The sequence below is a fragment of the Panulirus ornatus genome, chromosome 27 (assembly GCF_036320965.1).
Source record: "Panulirus ornatus isolate Po-2019 chromosome 27, ASM3632096v1, whole genome shotgun sequence".
NCBI classification, from domain to species: domain Eukaryota; kingdom Metazoa; phylum Arthropoda; class Malacostraca; order Decapoda; family Palinuridae; genus Panulirus; species Panulirus ornatus.
In genome coordinates, this window is record NC_092250.1 from 6,459,808 (window position 1) to 6,469,314 (window position 9,507).

The window sequence follows — 9,507 nt, forward strand, 5'->3', positions numbered from 1 at the left end:
GAGCATCACATAACCTGAATACCACGTTTATCAGAGGCAGGAAGACACTTGACAATTTTCCTCCCAAGTTCCAATCTGCGGCGTGTGTGTGTGGAGATTAGTATGGCGACGCCACGGGAAGATCCTCCGCCAAGTTAGACACAACTTCCAGGCTTAAAGAAAAAAGTCTCACGGCGATCTTTTGTGACACCATCAAACTTTTGAATATTGGAAGCAGACTGGAAAGATGTTAATAAAGAAAAATTAATATCTTTTTAAGCAAGGGATTGCAAAACTCAGGGAGATGCATCTTGTATGAACCGGAAGGAAGTGTGGCAGAAAGTTCCTACACCAGTTTAGAGGGCCCCAGCTGCGACAGACATGTTTTGCACCAGCAGGAGGGAGCTGCAGCAGACGGGTTCTGCCCTAATTAGAAAGATTGCAGAAGTTGTTTCCTGTACTAATATGAAGGACCTGCGGCAGATGGTTCCTTCACTGACAAGTATTTTCCACATCATGAAGATGTCAGGAAAAGGAGTGAGCTTTGATTTAGGGATTAACTTAAAAAGTTTCATCTAATTGTGGATTGTAGAAATGAATGGTATGAAGAACCTCATCCTGTAGAATTCAGTGTTACTGGTTACCCAAGTGTCTCATACTAGAGAGAATTAGTTCATACAGTACGGTGCCGCTCACAAATAGATATAGTGACAGTTGGTTGTGGTAAGTAACAAAGTGTACTGACGAACATTTTGACACATTGAGTGCTGTGAGTATGTGGTTACAAAGGAGTTGTGTTGATAAACTGTGGTGATAAAGTGACTGTCGGAAGGCGTGGTAATAAAATGAGTGTGGTGACCAACGAAGTAAGTAAATTGGTGTAATGGGTAAGACTGAAGACAAATGAGTAAAGTAACAGATTGATAATAGTGTAGTGTGTGTAGTGAGGAGTAAGGGATTGGTGAGGTGACCTGACTGCCTATGTGTGGTTAGGATGTGTTAAACCGACTAAAGTGTAGGATGAGGATGCGACTACACTAAGTATGTGGTGATGATGTGACTACTGACTGAGGTATGTGGTAAGGCCTGACTATACTGACTAAAGTGTGTGGTGAGGCTATGACTATATCAACTAAAGTATGTGATGGTGTACCTGTACTGAAAGTAAATCTTTATAAATTATGTGATGAGGAGGTGACTCTTCTGACTAAAATGTGTAGTGAGGAAGGTAATTATGATGAAAGTGTGTGGAGTGGCTGTGAATTTAAAGATGAGGATGATGAATAAGTGTGGAAAAAGTGTGAGTCATTACATAGAAAATGATTTGGTAGTACAGAGTTTTGATACCTTATGACAGGGTCAGACTGACAACCAAACTGCGCCAAAGGGACTCCATTGTAGACAAAAGCAAAGTAAGGCATTTGGTGATGAAAATGATAGATAAGAATGCAAAATGTTTGGAAAGTCATCTTCAGAAGTACAAGAGGAACTTGCTTTGACAATCAATAATGTTCACCTGCATATGATATAGCAAAATAGAAATATAAACTCTAAAGCGGAAAGCACAATATTCACTCTGTATAACAGCCAAATCAGATCACATCTTAAACAATGTTCAGTTCAATTGAAGAAGAACTCACACTAATACAAATAAGAGCAATGTACTAATTCTGTTGCTCGGAAATAAACTCTATAAAGGACTGGAAGACCCAAAGATAATTTTCTGAAAAATTGTCTACTCCCTCTAGGTTTAATGAAAATGTTCAAAATACTTCATTATTTTAGAAATACAACATTTCAGTGTTAGATTAAGATACAGTGACCAGCTGTAACGTTATAAGTTAAAAGATGGGAGATATTAAACAAATCTGGGCAAACGTTTTTTCAGCAGTAAAGTAATAGACCATTGCCATTATCTACCACCAAATGTTGTTAGTGTGTTAATGATAAGACATCAGTACATCCCAGTCATGGTTAGATAGATAATTAATGATGTTATCAGTGATAAGCTTGGTCAACAGTGATGTTATAAAATGCATGTAATTCTTCAACTTAAGTTTCCAACCTCCTAAGAGTACTCGGCAGTTTAGATCAGATCCGTACATGTTTTACATTTACCTTTACCTCTGAAATTCATTGTCAGTATTCTCACTCTATAACACACGACGTTCGTTTATAGCTATTTCCTGCTGGTTGTTGTGCTGAAGGGTGTTTTGTGTAGGGAGGACCCCTACTGTTCTCTCTTCATCAACATAGATTAGGATTGTCAAATCCTGTTACTGTCCTCCAGCGGATAACTTTTACAAAGACCATGAGGTCTTCTATTATCTGTCATTCCCATGTGTTCCTGTGTACATCTAGCACTTAGCACCTGGCACAATCATCATCCAGCACTATACACATGATACAACTGTCATACACTACTAAACTTTTGACATAGCCATCATCCAGCACCACATACACCTAACACAGCCACCATCTAACGTTACACACCTGACACCACCATCACCGAGGGAGGTAGTGCCACTCACCGCTGGATTACCAGATCGCCCGAGACATCTTATTCCACAAAACGCTCAGGACCACACCGACTCCAGATGACAGGGCGGGTGGCAGGCCTCCGGTGATCAGTACTGCACACGCCAGCTGCTGCTGGTCATTAATTAGCGCCATCATTATCCCAGGCCAGCCAGAGGACATGCGCCAGTCACTTGAGGCGTCACATGACCGACCATTAATTACTGTCTTGGCACAGTGTACCCCCGACACGTACACAACATGACAGGTGAAGCTGTAGGAACACTTCCCAAGAACTATCGACCAGTTCAGTCTACCACAGACATAGGAATAGCATAAATGGTGGCTGGTCTGCTATGTAGCATACTGTTGATGGTGTTTGATAAATGATGTGTCTTGGCAAATTATTTTCTTGGACGAGCAAAACCGTTGATGAACTGCAGAGAAATGAGTTCATAAACTCCTTCCTTCATTTAAGTACACTTCTGCAGTATGACTGCCACAGAGGTTCTAAGATGAGATCTTAAGAATATTCTGAAGCATATAATGCTATACAATGCTAAAAGCGCAGAAATATATTGTCGTTTATTAATGGCCCATATCAATTTAATAGACATAATTCTCCTACATATTACTAACTCTAGCCAGAGATTAATCACATGTCTCTCCGCTTTTTTCGTATTGCAAAATAACAATAACTTTAAAACATATGTCTATATATTGCCAATATTTTTTTACCGTAATAACAAAAACAAAACAATATTGGTTTGTCATACGTTTATTAATTAATGGAATTACGTCCTCATGTGAATAAAATGTTAGGCTACATTACATCTTGGATCACGATGGGGTCACTCAAGAAGACACAAATGGAAGAGAGAAAGGAAAGAAGATATAAATTGTGGGCAAACATATCTAATCAGTAAAGTTATAGAACCCAGAACTAAACTACCATCAGATTTTGCCATTGCTAAGACATTAGTACAATACAATCATGGCTGGACAAATACTTTAATGATATTATGAGAGAGAGAGAGAGAGAGAGAGAGAGAGAGAGAGAGAGAGAGAGAGAGAGAGAGAGAGAGAGAGAGAGAGAGAGAGAGAGAGAGAGAGAGAGAGAGAGAGAGAGAGAGAGAGAGAGAGAGAGAGAGAGAGGATCCACTATATGAGCGTTCAGTTCTGCATGTTAAAAAGTCATTTATATTTGGTTACGCTTAACTGAACTTCAATACAGTTTCATTAAACCAGAACTTAACTGATCAGTCCTACGGATCACTATTCTATTCACTGGGATCCCAAGGCAAGTTGCATGTAACTGACCTGACAGATCACTTCCACCTAAACTACAAGGCACTGCAGGAAGACCAGAACACATTTGTACTGGTCATTTGTACCTCACTTCTATACAGTCACTCTACCTGACTATATTACTATACATTTATCAGTTAAGAAGTTATTAGCATCACTATATTATAGTCAGTACGATATAAGAAATACTTTTTTCCTAAATAAGCGGCTCAAGTCTTTCTTCCCCAGAGTATCTGGCGGCAATAATTAGATCAGAATGGTTTTCATTCATCCTTCTCTATAAAATTTCCATGCCAGTATATTATCTGATGTGGCGGAGGGAGTGGTGGATGGTGAGGAACCTGCTTCATTATCCTATCTCCTATATAGATTAGGTATTTACTACACTATCACTGAAATCCAGCAAGTAAACGTGTTACATACCACCAGATCACCTCTCGTCTGGCTTTACCATGTACACAAGAGTTGAATGAATATGCTTGACACAGGACGAAATGAGAGAATCATCACCATCATCATTAATGGTCCTCCGTGGTGTAGTGGTTAGCGTTACCGGCCGTGACACATTCACAGGCCGTCCAGGGTCAAGCACTGGACGCACGGGACTCGAACCTAGGCCATCGAAATGACAGTGCAGTGAGATAAACCGCTCGGCCACCATGGGAGCTGTCCACCTCTGACCAGCCTATGGTCCAGTGAGAGTTAACGTGAGGTGAGGTAACGGGGGATCCCACTGGACCATAGGCTGGTCTGAGATGGAATGCTTTTGTCCCGTGGTGGACGAGCGGAGTAGCTCACTGGTCTATCATTTCGATGGTCTAGGTTCGTGTCCCATACGCCCAGTGGTGATTGTTTCCATCTGTTACATGTGAGCAATACATTTGTGTTTGCATACATATACACGCACACACACACACACACACACAGCCTAAGTCAGGTACCCATTTATCGACCATCCCCAAGGGAAGCATGATCACCTGGGTTGGGTGTAATCCGACTGCCACACCCAGGATTCGAGCCCGTACGTGTCCGACCCGGGCTGGCACGTGCTGACTGACGGATAGTAACACTAACCATTACACCACTATGAATGCAAGGCCTAGACTACGGATGAGAATGTACGGAAGAGGATGGTTGGGTTTTAACTGAAATGTTTGATATGTGGTGAGAGGAGGGTTGTGTGTGTGTGTGTGTGTGTGTGTGTGTGTGTGAGAGAGAGAGAGAGAGAGAGAGAGAGAGAGAGAGAGAGAGAGAGAGAGAGAGAGAGAGAGAATTCCATTGATTTTTGACAGGGTGATAGTTTTCAGGCTGAGGTCCTTATCATACACGTCATACAAAATACTAAATCTATAATTCACTATGTTCTCTGGAGCGTATGGTTATTCACATAAGGTTCTGTATAATCAGGTGGCAGACGTTACCTACTGAATCTAATAATGTCGTATGAGTTTATTATTAGATTCGGTAGGTAACGTCTGCCGGCTGATTATCAATACAGAACCTTAGGTGAATAACCATACGCTCCAGAGAGCAGAGAGAATGGATGAAATAGTGAGTGGGTGAGCGATGTTCACATAGACACACACATGACCCTTCCAGTCCCGTGTGGTCTAGTGGCTAGGATACCTGGCTCTCACCCAGGAGGCCCGGGTTCGATTCCCGGCATGGGAAGGATTTTGAGAGAGAGAGAGAGAGAGAGAGAGATGTCTAAGTAAATGAACACTGAGGTTATCAATCAACTAACTAAACATAATCTTCACAACAAAAACTTGTGTTGTGGTGATTCCTGATTACTCTTGGTGAGGGAGTCCGAGAAACCCTGTCACGAGGACCAAAAGAGAGAAACTGTATGAGTGAGTGGGTCTCCTGTGCCATCGAGGTTTAGAATCCTACTTAGCATATCTGTATTAATTGTTTCATAGAAGAGTTGTACTCCTGATGTGTTCGTCAGTATGCACGTACATTGTTTCAAAGTTTTCTGATCCACTAATTTAGTAATTCTAGTCAAGTATGGAACAAGTCAGCCATCAAATTCAACCACCAGTTGATCTCCTCCGATCTACCCTTGCATGGGTCCATCCCAGCAGCCTAAAGCTGCTGATATTTTTTCTCTAGTCGTGGCACTGGGTTGCAGTTCAGTGGCTTTGTGTCCACTGACATTCACAATTACTAAATGGCGTACACACACCGTTCAAGGAAACACATTCATTAGACTTTCTTTAGACATTGGTAGTGAGTTCTTTAACGAGACTATAATCTATCGCTCGAAGGAAGTAATAGATATGTCCCAAAACGATAAATATGATAAAGAAAAACAATTTCAAGTCCTCCAGGCTTTTCCTGTAACTCATCTCACTTACGTCTAGTACTACATATTCTTACAATCCTCTGAACTATCTCAATTACCTCTTTTCTTCTTTAGGTGTTGTAACCAAATCTTGAGAAGCTTATTCTTGTATTTGCCTTATGTATCATGTTACAGGCTGTCAGAACTACCTTATCACTAACGATAAATTTCCTGTTCGATGAGAACCATATCAAGGCCTTTTTTCCCTGCGACCCATCCTCATTGTTCCACATTTACTCGGGTTGAACTTCACCAACCAGGTATCAGACCAAATTTGTAGTCTATGTCATCTGGCAAGTCATTATCATAGATCAAGAAGAGTAATGGTTCCAAAACAAAACCCTGCGGCACTCGGCTGGTGACCTCAACCCATGTTGAGAGAGGTCCTCTGACATGCGTTCTTTGTTCCCTTCCACTAAGATAATCTTCTGTCCACTGAATGAGTCTCTCCATATTCCTGCCTGGTGATCCAGTCTCCTAATCAGCCTCCCATGTAACATAGTGTCAAACTTATTCTGGCAGTCAAGATACAAACATCCACTTAGCAGCCTTCTCTTTAGTACAAGACAGAGTTCATTCTCTCGTAGAAATCTAAGAGTTTCGTTACACAAGACCTCCTCTCCCGAAAACGGTACTGTTTATCACATGAGTAATTTTTCTTCCGCAGAAAGTCATCCATTTGCTTTCTGATTATCATTACTAGAACCTTAAAGACCACACTCGTGATTAAGAGGGGTCTGTGGTTCATTACATCTTCCGGGTTTTATTCTTTATAGATAGGGATGAAACCATTTTCTACTCCCATTCTGCCTCTTTCGAGTGACATCTCTTGAAAAATTATTTCCAGAGGTTTATCTGGAAGATCTGCTCACATCTCCAACGCTATGGTAGATTTTGTCAGGACCATGAGCCTTGTATGGATAAAGACCTCTTAGTACTAAGTTAATCTTTTCCAGATATCGCTATGTTTCCTAAAGTCCTCCCGTCCCAGCTCACTGGTGTTGGGGTCACAGTGTTGTCTACTGTGAAAACACTTTTGAAATTGTTATTCAGTTCCTCACGTATCCTAAATCATCTTCCGCAACCCTTCCTTCTGAATCTCAGAGTCTGATTAGCTGTTCTTCACGTGACAGTTTATTCCCGATAAATTTAAGGAAAATTTTTAATTTTTTTCCGATCTTGTCCACAACATTATTTTCAAAGATTTTTGTTGCTTCATTTTCATCTCAGTATATTCGTTGCTTACTCTGTTATTACCGTGTAAATGCTGACTGGCTGGATGGTCACCTCTATCATCGTTACTGCACATAAAGGTGGATCGTTTTTACGCTATTTTTAACATTCATATATCGGTAGTGCGGAAATGCTGTGGATCCACGAGAAAAAACTCTACAAAAGATATGTGTTTTCTGCACCAACACTTGTAGCCCCCCCCCCCCCTCGAGGGGCTCAAAAATTGAAAAATAAGGTATTAGAAATGATAATCTATAGAAAAAATCCTAAGCTTGAAATATGTCTATTTCTAAATGGGTTAGAGTTAATCTTATAGAAAATACTCTTAGAATATTTCTGAAATCGGGAAGTAACTGAGCAACTCCTTCAGCCCTTATCCCAACGAACTTGAAAATATAGTATTTTTACTGAAAATATCACCTATTTCTAAAAGAGTTGCTAAAAATCTAGTTGCCAATATTTTTGAGTCATAGGCACTATAATGATGATGTTTTAGATTCATTTAGATATTGTTAAAAGTTTAAGGCAAATATTTCAACAACTTATCTACTCCATGAATGATGAGCTGTAGATTATTTCACACATAAGCACAAAATCTAGTATTGGTATTTTCCCGTTAAATGGTTACAGTAAACGTTTCTCAAGTACAGAACATTATTTCCTCAAAGACACGAGCCAATTATGTGCTCATTATTCACATGCCTCATATCGATCACGTGAGAAGTGCCAGATATCTCGGATTTCATTGGCCCAACCAGCAAGGGGATAGCTTATCTCTCAGTCGCATTTGAGTGCTCTTAGAAGAATGATGTCTTATGTTTATTTAAATCAGTGAAATAGCAAGCCGCAGTACCAGGCAAGCAACTAAGTGTCCTATATTTGGTCAACCAGAACAACTGAAACAAACTGTTACCAACGTATGAAGATTTGATGAAAACATGCCAGTTAGAGCAGAATTAGATTATTATTCTCTGTTTGAAAGGAACCAGCATTTTTAGTTATTTGTGATGTAGTTACTAAATTCATTATGGTAATCTGGCAGTCAACATCAATTCTTATTATATCAAAAAGCATATTCAAGATATGATCTATAATCATCACACAAATTATTATATATTTTCATATTACTATAAAGATAGAAATGCTACTGCCTTGTATCAAGTGTAGATAAGTGAATTTCAGAATCATGCAAAAATGTTATCTGATATTGCTACTTGCAAATGTCCAAATTTGAATTCATGAAATTATCCAGCTATAAAAAGTTTCAAGAAATGAATATGAATTTTTGATTGATTAAAGGTCAGAGAGAAACATGACAGTGTAGACCGTCAAGAAAGCTTGAGGTTTAGATAAAGGTCTGAGCGCAAAAAACAAGGATAAACATAAACAAAATTTTGACTTTGGCCATTCATCTTCATCTCTTGTAGTTTTTCCTTCATCTTCAGAATTGGAGATAAACTCACATGAAACATCAGATTATGAAACAGAGTTACTTCCTTTTGCCAAGAGATATTTCAATAAAAAGAAATTGACTTCTAATCTCTCAGGTGTAACACGCATTTGTGACAGAACAGGCGTATCAGGTAGGGCAGCTGCAACTATTTCCAGTTCACTAGTGCAGATATAGCTGAAACTGATGAAACCAATTCCAAATATGGTGCTCAACATTTGACCGAAACCATTGTCCATACTCGTCCCTTCGCTAGCAATATGAAGCACATTGTGAATCCTGTTATCCAGATAAATGTATTCTTCAGGCACCCTGAGAACATTCTTTTTAGCATGATTCATGATGAGACAAACTTTGTTCGTGAGCTGGGATGGGGAAGATTAGGGCGAGCAAGAAAAGAAAGCAGAAGCAGTGTTAGATCTTTTATAGTTACCGTTATTGTTTTCAGTGCAAAGCAACATTATGAAATGACTGACTAGCACAATATTGATGTCGCAGAGCCGCCTTTAACAATGGACGTCGAAGATGAAACAATCTCGAACATTATCATGAGTGGCATTCCCACTGAAAATTATCATAAGCCATGCCATACACAGGCATTAGAACGCCATATAGAATTAATCAATGATGGGTACATAAGACAACCCTGAAGAGTGTAAGGGGTTTCCGCCAA

At 39.8% G+C, this 9,507-nt stretch overlaps 1 non-coding gene across 1 annotated transcript; it reads left to right on the forward strand.

Annotated features, from left to right (window-relative positions):
* The first annotated feature begins 5,403 nt into the window (after window positions 1-5,403).
* On the forward strand, window positions 5,404-5,475 carry TRNAE-CUC (transfer RNA glutamic acid (anticodon CUC)). The gene has a single exon. It is a non-coding gene; the product is annotated as a tRNA-Glu (tRNA).
* The last annotated feature ends 4,032 nt before the right edge of the window (window positions 5,476-9,507 follow it).